The sequence below is a fragment of the Mesocricetus auratus genome, unplaced genomic scaffold (genome assembly GCF_017639785.1).
Source record: "Mesocricetus auratus isolate SY011 unplaced genomic scaffold, BCM_Maur_2.0 Super-Scaffold_4256, whole genome shotgun sequence".
In the NCBI taxonomy this organism is placed as follows: Eukaryota; Metazoa; Chordata; class Mammalia; order Rodentia; family Cricetidae; genus Mesocricetus; species Mesocricetus auratus.
This window is the reverse complement of record NW_024429182.1, coordinates 92,431,800-92,442,205: the sequence shown is the minus strand read 5'-3', so window position 1 is coordinate 92,442,205 and position 10,406 is coordinate 92,431,800. Positions and strand designations below refer to the sequence as shown.

General features: G+C 41.3%; 3 pseudogenes; all 3 read right to left on the bottom strand.

Moving 5' to 3' along the window:
* Nucleotides 1-2,578: 2,578 nt before the first annotated feature.
* LOC121143984 lies at nt 2,579-4,202 on the bottom strand (annotated as a pseudogene).
* A 388-nt stretch (nt 4,203-4,590) lies between these two features.
* Nucleotides 4,591-8,035, bottom strand: LOC121133982 (annotated as a pseudogene).
* A 591-nt stretch (nt 8,036-8,626) lies between these two features.
* LOC121143983 lies at nt 8,627-9,497 on the bottom strand (annotated as a pseudogene).
* Nucleotides 9,498-10,406: the final 909 nt, after the last annotated feature.

Below are 10,406 nucleotides of genomic sequence, written 5' to 3'. Positions count from 1 at the left end.
CTTCTGTTCTGAATGACCAAGGAGAAAACTGTGGTTGCTGCCTAGGTAACTGGAAAGCTGTCTCCCTTCTGCTTAAATTTATTCTTCTCAGATCTGGTGGTGTTTGATGAGTAGGGTACTGATAGATTTACCAGTTTTAATAGCTCTTCCTCCAACACCCCAGGCTACGACCACCTTGGTAGCTCATTAGTTAATTGTTTAAGTTTCCTGTTAAAAGTATAAGCCTTTGTTCACAGTCTTCATGGTACAGGGTAAACAGGTTTCAGATGTAACTTTGGAGATTCAGAGTTTTAGCATTGATAAATGCCGTTATGATAAATGGATAGAGCACTAAAATGACTTTTCTGGAGTCCTTAAATTTCTGTGAATTTTACTGGTCTCAGCTTTTAGAGACAGGTTGGCGTTAGAGAGAGTCTGGAAGCCTGCAGGCTTGTTCAACTCCTTTCTTCCCCCCTCAGTCCTCATCCTCCTCTCCTCCTCCTTCAACCTCTTTCAGTCAGTAAATTTCCTATGGTTTTCCTCTAAGTATAGACTTGAAGGCATGTTTCATCTGGCAAAAATCAGGCCCTAGGGAAAGTATTCATGTCTTTTAATCTAAAGCCATAGTCTTTTGCTATGACACTGAGGTAAAAATCTACTCCAGCTGTTTTACAGGTAACTGTATGCTCCTGGAAAAAGAGTGTCAAGTGCAACCCACAGGGGACTCTCCAGACATGCCAGCCCAGAGGACAGCAACAGAGGCACCAACTGAGTGAGAACTGGAAGGTTGACTTTACCCACAAGCCCACTCACAAAAAACTCTGTTATCTCCAAACTCTTGTTGGCACTTTTGCAGGATGAAGAGAGGCATTTCACACCTCCAGAGAAACAGCAGATGTAATGGTTCAGTCAATGCTGAAGAACACATCATCCTTCCATTTGGCATGCCACCCTCCTAATCTCCTGGGACATCAGTTCTGGTACCACCTCTCCAGCTTCAAGTGGGTACCTACCCAACAACTGGGACCTGGTTTGCCAAGATGTCCTAATGAAGGGCATATCTGCTCTCCTGTCTCGATTGTTTGCCCTTGTGTCTTTGTACAACCAGGCACATCTTCTTTCTGGCAGTCATTATTCTTCCCATGCCTAGCCCAGTTCATAGAGCTGGTTTCACTAATCTGTTTTTCCCTAGCATCCTGTCTTCTCTGCTTCCTCAAGAAACAGATGCCTGAGGTCTCTGGGATGACAGTTAACTGACTCTCTCTTCACCTATACCTCCTGCTGAGTGTGAACCCACCAACTCCAGACTCCCCACTCTCCACATCATACCTTGCCAACAGGAAGCATCCAGACTTAAACAGGTGCCTATATATATTTAGGGAAGAGTTGGGATGTTGGGAAGCTCATACCTTTCATTCCCGACTCCTCCCCTGAGAAAGCCTACCAAGGGTCAGCTCCTCCCCAGAGCTGATCAAACCTAATCAAATACCTGCAAAGTATTTAAGACCTGGTCATCAGACCTGCCATGCGATTCCACCCTGCCATTCTGAGAGTCACACAGGAATGCTCTCCTTCCCTCTGTTTGTTAACTCTGCTCTTATTAATTCTGCTTGATTTGGCTTATTGCATTGGTAGAGGAACCCAATAACCAAGAATCAAATACTTATCAAAGACAAAACAAACAAGCAAACAAATAAACAAAAAACCTGAACAAGACAAAATGAGATCAAAAGTCCACATAAATACCATTGAATTTGTTTTATGTTTGCCAAATGTTCTTGCACATGGGGCCTGTCTTTCAATGTAGATAATATACCAAGTCAGACTCCATTGGAGGAAACTGATTTTCCTTGGTCAGCAAGTATCAACTGAAGCTAGTGTCTTAGTTATAAGTGGACACTGTGTTCACTTTCCCCTCTAGTTCTGGACCTCATCAGGCATGCACCTGTAGAGATTTGTGTGGGATTCCAGTCTCTGTGAATCCATATGTACATCAGTCCTATTATGTTTCTCAGATTCTGTTTCCTTGGAGTCATGCATCAACTCTGGCTCTTATAATCAATCTCTCAGTTTCATCTTTAATAGAGCTCTGAGGCTCAATGAGAAGTATTTGATAAACACATCCGATTTAAGACTGAGTGCTCCAAGGTCTCCCACTCTCTGCACATTGTCCCCTTGTGGGTTTTTGTGTTAATTTCCATCTACTATAAGCAGCTTCTATGAGTCAGGTTGAACAACGCATTTATCTATGGGTGTAGCAATACTTTTTTTTTTGGCTGTTAGTTTACCTGAATAATAGTAATAGGTGTTTCCCTAGGCCTAAGACCCATCTAGTATAAGATTACTGGCATGTTTAGCAGTTTCAGGTATGGATATATTCATGGAATGGATCTTAAATTCCATCAGAAGGTGTTTGGTTAATTCTAAAACATTCGTGCCACAATTGCAACAGTATAATTTGTAGGCATGTCACTGATGCATATTGCATGGTTTTTAGCTATGTAAAATGAGGTTTTGAATACTAGCATTTGTGATTTGTATTTGTTTTCAATGGCCAACAGAAAAATACCAAGATACAATGAATGTAAGAGTAATAATATAATAAGAAAAATAGAGTTTTTATTTGTTTTTCCATTATTTGATGGAAATGTTTCCCCAATTCATGGCTTTCTCCTGGTCATATTTGGTTTATTCTTTTCCAGAACAGAGGCTACTTAAATTGCTTTAGTTTGGGATCTTCAATTATCAATGAATATTGATATATTGAAAGTCAACAAGTTTTTCTCATAACTAAAGTGGGCGGTGTATCTGTTGGCTGAATTTCCTATTCAATTGTTCTAAAAGAATCTATGGCAGCTAGAAAATCTAGCATCTTCTTCTAATAAGAAAATATTCCCTCAGTCATTAAATATTTAAACAAATATTAAAAATAGAAAAGCATGAAATATGCTTTTGTATGGATACTGATTTTATCATACAGTTACATATATAGTGTATTATGTTTCAGCAGAAATCAAGAAAGAAAAATATCTTTGAAGAAATTCTTCAAATGCTGATGTAGTAACTAGCTGATATTTACTTATTTCATTTATAAGGTAGAACTTTGAAGGTGCTCCCTAAATTGATATTAGGCCTCTAATGTGCGATCATTGGTGTATAGGACCTCTTGTAAATATTGCCAGCCTTTTTTTAAAGAAAAGCCCATTGTGTTAAAAGAATAGCTAGGTTTAGTCCCAATCAACCCTCCTACCTCCCCAGCTTCCTGATGAACAGAACTTGGGCTCACAGGAATGACTGATGGCAGAAAAGGAAACATTCCACAATTCGATCACTTAACCCCTCCTTCTGCGACCCTTTCACCTTGCCAACACCCTGCTTATATTCACCTGCTACCCTGCTCACCTTCAGTGACCAGTGACTAACAACATTCTGTGGCCTGGTTACTAGGCAACGAACCCCTCTTTGATTACTCCGCCGTAACTAGTTTCTCACCCTAACTACTATATAATGTGCCTAAGAAAAATCTTGCAGCTTGACCAGAAAGCTGTCTGTTTCTCGTGTCTCCTGTTCCCTCATTCCAAGTTTCTCTGGGCTTGTGTCCTGCTGGCCAAGGTACTAAGGTTAATGTTAAATTTTTGTGGCAGTGCTAGTGTTTTATTTGTGGGAATTACTGCTTCAAGTCATAAAGTACTGCTTGCTTTGTGATTTTTGTTCCAAGAATCTGGAATAGTACCTAACTGTATATTTTTTTCCATATCTCACTTCAAGGTCTGATCAGAAGTGACAGAGAAACCATTTCCAATAGGACTGGTTAGATGAGTTTGGGATGATGCTTCATGTGGCATAATCACCTCCTACTTCTCTGTATTTCTTGTATGGGAATTCCTGGAGGTCATCTAAAAGAAATGAACCATCACTTGTTACAGAAGTAGTACAGCACACAGTGACAAAGTTGTCAGTTTAATACCATCCACTGACAGCCTGAGGATGGTGGAATGATATACTGTGATCTCCTTCATGATGGGGAATAGTGTATGTGCAAATAGCTTTACAAAAAGACACTGATTCTAGCAGCCACAAAGATGTTCAGAGAGAATTTTCTCAACATCAGGAACCATTTCATCTATGGGCCTCCTTGAGAAGTTCTCTTCTACTTTCCTCATTGCAGGATCCAAAGCTGCACTCATGGTCTCTTTGAGAAACTCAGGGCTGGAGAGATGGCTCAGCCATTAAAGGCTAGGCTCACAACCAAAAATATAAGAGAAACTCAGTATCGTTAATCTCTTGGTGCTTGAGCTTGTCAGGTCTCTTCTTGGGAAGATTATGTTGCTGCCTTGGTGATCACAGAACAAATCCAACCAGCCAGAAGCAATGCTGCTTTGCTTTCATTGTTAGCTACTTCTATGGTCTTATGAATGCCTGTGAGGATGGCATTCTTAATGTCAACTAAATTTATTTTTTAAAAGGTTTTTACTTGCCAGGTGTTGGTGTTGCACGCCTTTAATCCCAGCACTCAGGAGTCAGAGGCAGGAGGATCTCTGTGAATTCGAGGCCAGGCTGGTCTACAGAACAAGTTCCAGGACAGCCTCCAAATCAATACAGAGAAACCCTGTCTCAAAAAACCATAAAAGAAAAAAATAGTTTTTACTTTATCACCATTTTTTTTTCTGAACAGTCTCTAATGTAATCCCTGAAAAAGGATTTTGGCTGATGAATGTATTGTCAATACTTTTCAAAGTTTTCTTCTTTTGCCAAAGAAATGAGTGCATGTTTCTCCAGGTTATTCCTGCTTCTATTGAATGCAGGACAGGTGGCTTTTATGTTCCCAGCTACTTTAGGATCAATTCCCCACCATATAGTGGCATAGATAGCAGGAGTGAACTTGAGCCAAAGACAATAAAGGATGTGATGGAGGTGGCACTTTGGCAGGAGAACTTAAAACTCATGAAGAAATCATCTTTCTTCCTCTCCAGATAGTTCACAGGATCATTTGCATTCTCGAATACCTCATGCACTCCCTTGAATCTCTTAGATGCTATTTGGAATAAGCACTAGGGTAAGTCAAAATTGTATAGTCTCTGGTAAATGTGTAGTCTTCCTCTGGGGGAACAGATTTCAGTACTTGTTTTATTTTCCTCAGGATTTCATGAAAATCATTCTGATTGTAATCATGCCTTTGCATCAAAATGCTTTCAATTGTTTCATTATATCTTAAAAAACGTTTTTAGTAGTTTTATTAATGGACTCTTTATGTCAGGATTCTAAACTCTTCAGAATTAAATGATATCTTTTTTGCTCATTTGGACATGCTTATCATAATTAATGGCAAATATTTCTCTATCCCTATATTTAAGTCTTTCTGAAATTTTTTCTCCTTTTTGAAATAACCTAGAAAAAATACATTCACAATCCAAATCAATGTCAGGCTTTTTGACAGGAGGTACAGTAGAAGACATGTTGTAGATCCAATTTTTCCAAAGCTGATTGAATTTCTCATGCATCTCTTAATCACTTAATTCTTTATCTTTCACATCTAAAGCCAACTTTCGGCTCTTCTCTAACAATTCATTTTTGTATTGTGACTTTTGGTTTTCTAGTGTTTCTTGGCTTTGTTTAGGACTAATAAGTTCATTGACTTTCTTTCTTGTGTCTGAAAAAAGTGCATCTTTAAGGTTTAATGGCTTATGTTCAAGACTTATTTTCCACTGAACCAATGTTTCCCTATCTGGGTCTTCTTCAAAACACTTGTCAAATTCTAGCTTGGTGATTTCCTATTTTTTTTGTTAAGTGGACCCTCCAGTGCATTCGTTGTGAGTGTCAGAATTTTCCCATTATGAATCTGATTGTTTCACTGATCATTCTGTAAGTCGAGTACATGACTCCGTAGCTCCCAAGTCCAGTGGTTATACATGGTTTCCAGTTTACTCATGGCTATTACCTCTTGTGTGTTCCTGAAACTGAAACTGAAGTTCTTACTGACAAGGGTTTTCCACAAATCTTGAATTCAAAATTTTACATCTGGGATCTTCATGATCCTTCATGATCCAATGGGAGGGGCCATTGGATAATTGCCATCCCAGAGATGAGGAAAGTAGAGGACATGACTATTGACATCAAATTTAATGACATCATTGAAGTGATTATGTTTGTGTACTCTTCCTGTTCAGCAGCTAATGCTGTCATATCATCCAGTCTCTGTTCTAGTCATCTTCTTCCTTCCAAAGTTTGGACTTTTGCTATAACGTCTCCCACATTTTGATAGACAAAGAGTCAACTGGGGGAGATTTTCACTTGTTTCATTCTCAGAAATGCCTGAACTACAATTTGTAGGACATTCTGCATCACTAATGGATTCTGTCCAAAAATATTGATCTGAGTCAAGTTCCCAAGGCCAGTGACAAATGCTGCCAACTCATTGTCCCAATTATGGAATTTGTTGTTGAGTCCTGGACTCTAAGTCCTTCTGTGTCTACAACAAACACAAAATCAAAGCCAAGTTCTTCTGTGGATGTCTTGTCTACCTTCAGGAGCTGCATATAGGCCCTCTTGGTACACCTGCCTGTACTGACTGTGAACTCTAAACCATACAGTACATTCAACAGGATGGACTTCCCTGAGTTTTGCAGACCAAGGACTGAGAGAACAAATATCCTTTTGCCTCCAACTTTCTCTGAGATCTTGTCAAAAACACCTGTCACCCATTTTAGAGTCACATGAAGCATCCATGAGCTCAGTGGGAACACCAGCTACCATCAGGTCTGCAGCAATTTGAGGAAGGCACAGTAAAAGGCTATCTCTAGAGGAGAAAGTTTCTTCCAGAGCTTCAGAGATCTGGCCGACGTCTCAGAGAAGGTGCTCAATTCCAAAAGTACAGTCAAGAATCTCAATAGAGATGGCTTCTGTCTGCTTCTGCAAGTATGTCAAGGAGTTGATCTTCTGCTTTTCTGACTGTAGCAGTGACCACAAATATTGTTCCTTTTCATGCAAAGTCTCCATGTGTTTCATGGGTAGATTTCCCAAAACCACACTTAACCAGTATAAGAAGTCATTTTCTGAGTCTTCTGTGAGACTCTATAGGATTGATTGCATTAAATCATTGATAGGTCAACCTTTTCAAACTGCTGCCATAGTATTTTTTGTTTTCCTGTCTCAATGTCTTGTGTTGTTCAATGCTCTGATACTCCTTTTCTTGCAGATGATAGAGTTCTTTGTCCTTCTTACACCAAAGGTGCCATGGTTGTCCCTGAAGAGTTACCAAGTTTTCCTTTACTTAAGACAACTTGGATTTTTTTCTGAAGTTCCATATTTTTCTGTGGCTTTTATTTGGCTTCTTTCAATTTTCTTTGATCTTCATCAATCTTGAATCCTTGTTTTGAATCCTCCTTCGACCATTCTTCCATACTGGGAGCAGTGTCAGAGATCTCTAGTAAATTTTTGATGGTAGTCATGAGTTCTGTTAATTCTGCCTCATTTCTATTCCTACTGCCAATTTTCACCTTTGTCCTTAAAATTGCTTCTGTGGATGATGTCCCAAATGGGCACCAGCTCAAGTTCTCTGTCAATGACAGACCAGGTTTTGTTGCTGCCAAGAAGGCCAGTTGTCCACTGAGCAATTCTATTAGCTTCTGGCAGTCTACTTATCTGGGCCACAGATAGTTGGACTTGGATTTATGAAGATGAGAGAGTAGCCACCCCAAGGATATTGGAAATGGGGGTTGTACTATCTTTATTTGAGAGGGAGAAGTCACTTAAATGAGAAGCTGAGAACTGGGGTCAGCACACTCTGATCTCCTATACAATCGTGCCCCAAGAGAGCATGCCTCCTCTCCCCAAGGTCTTATATCCTGTCCCTACTATGTATCTGTGACCACGTTGGAGCAGGCAAGTTCAGCAGTACAGATTCCTAAGATCTCTCCCTACAGATTATAGTTGAATTTTTGTAGGATCTTATTGATTGTGAGTCTGATGTTGTTATCTCTCCCACAACTTCAATCCCAAAGCCACTGTAGCTCTCCCTTACTTAACTCTCCAAGGCTTCTGCTGTCTGCTGCTTCATACAATCCAGATGGTCACTTTTGAAACACTCTGAAATGGCCTTCCAGCAGTAGATTTCCCCAAGGTGCAGAAGGCCTTAGTTAGCATTAGAGCCAAATCTGCTGAAGAAGTTTTCAGTCCTGTTTGTCACTATAAGGAATCTGTCTGGTGCATCAGTGTGTTCCAGCTGCTCTTCAATGATTTTCAGTTCTTTAAGAGCAGCAGTGGACCATTTTGTGACATCTAGTGATCTAAACGGATGACACCAATTGGCAAGCTAAGCAATAGTGTAGAGACCACCTCGAATGCCTATTCCTGATAGTGAACTTGATGTCTATAGCCATCCTGGAGCCTTCATCCAGTGACTGATGGAAGCAGAGGCAAACACCCACAGTTAAATACTGAACAGAACCCAAGGAACCCAGCAACAGAGAGAGAGGAACAAAGAGCAAATTGGCAAATAATGGGCTGGCAAAACCAGCAGAGACAGCTGATCTGAACAAGGGAGAGCTCTTGGACCCCAGACCAACAGCTGGGAGGCCAGCATGGGACCGATCCAGACCCCCTGAATGTGAGAGTCAATGAGGAGGCCTGGGATACCTATGGGGTCCTGAGCAGTGGATCAGTGTTTATCCCTCGAATAATAACAACAACAACAAACGAGCAGCAGTGGAGAGCTGGAGCTGATCATTGCTGAAGTGGAAGGATGCCAGTGGGTTATAGCTAAACATCGATGAGGAGAAATAAGTGTGTTTAGAATATGACGGGTGGGCATCTGTGGATTCTGAATGCTTGGCTTTGTCCATCCCACCTTCTGAACTAAATCCCTAGCCTACACCCTTAACTGACAAGTTTTAACCTGAAACCAAGCTTCTCCACAGTTTCAGTCAACAGGGATTCTTCTTTGGAAGATCTGAGTTTTTTTTTTTTTTTGTTTCCACCCATTTTCCTTGCTCAGATCCAAAGAGGAAGAATTCCTGGGGGATCCTGAGTAGTTCTGCTCTCCTTGGTACCAGGTCTTTTTGGTGGGAGGTCTTATAAATTCCCTGCCGAGCCAGCCCTCCAGATGCCCATCTTACCAGGTCTCTATGTGAGAAGTTTTCACTGTTTGCCAGTGTCTATTCTATGTGACTGAGATGTCTCTCCATTGTTTCAGTGACGTCTTTTAGGGGCACTTTGGGTCCAGGCCAGCACTCTTCAGGGATCTCCATTGCTTGTCTCAGCTCTGCTTCTTTCCTCCTCACTGCCTCTTCCTGTCTGTGCTTCCCTTGTGACTGCAAGGCCCTCAGTTCCTGCAGTGCCTGTCCTGCCTGCCCCTGCCTGTTCTTTATCATCTGTCCTGGAGTCTCCTGGAACTCTGCAACACTATTTGGCTGTGAGAGGTCAAGCAGCTTCTCTAGGGCCTTTTTCTCCCATGTGTGTTGTGTCTGGGTCTTCAACTTCTGGAGGTCTTTGTGGGGATCACAGACCCTGGCCGGAAACCCACCCCTACATCAGCCTGGGAGCAGACAACTGAAACTGAAAACATGTTTACTGAAAACAATTCAGTGCCATAAGCTCCTGATAAGGGTTTGATAAGGGCTCAGTCACTGAAACACCCTGACTTTGATTTCTGGGGCCAGAGATTTAACCACAAGCCAGGAGGAAGGAGAGGTCTGTGAGAGGTGTGTGAGAGGGCTGTGTGAGATTTGCACGTGTATGGATGGCAGAAGTCTTTCTGAAGGGAAGCGTTTTTTCTTGGGAAGTTCTCCTAAGCCGATTTGGGGAGCATAAAGTTTTCTTAACACAACCGATTGGTCTCTGTGTCATTTATCCCGACTACCTTGCCACATTCTCGGATACAGGCTGCGTAGGAGGCATGGCAGGTCTTTTTCTTCTAAGTGTTGTAAGTCCTGGGCACAGGTCACACCCAGGTCTTCTTTAAGCTTAGGCAGCCAGTAGTCAACAGACAGCCCCACTTCTGTCAGCATCTCTTGGAGATCTTGACTTCATGTAGGCTGAGGCTCATCTTGTTGTTACCTTGGCTCTGTGAAAAACAGATGTGTTGTTAGTCTCTCTGTGTGCTGACCTTAGGAAGTGTCAGCTGTGTGGCCAGAAAGGTGAATTATTAATGTTAGGTTTTTTTCATTTCCTGCAATTGTTCCAATGTATTTTGAATCAGTGTGTGTGTGTGTGTGTGTGTGTGTGTGTGTGTGTGTATGTGTGCACGTGCATGTGCATTCTATCATTGTGGGTGTTCTCAGCATGGTGTATCTTGTCTTGTTGCATACTATGGTGAGTTGTTACTTTGCCTGATTTTTTTTCTCTCTTTCTCTTTTTTCCCCAAAGAGAGTTCCTCTGTTGAGTCCTGGCTATTTTGGATCTCACTCTTTAGACCAGGCTGGACTTGAACT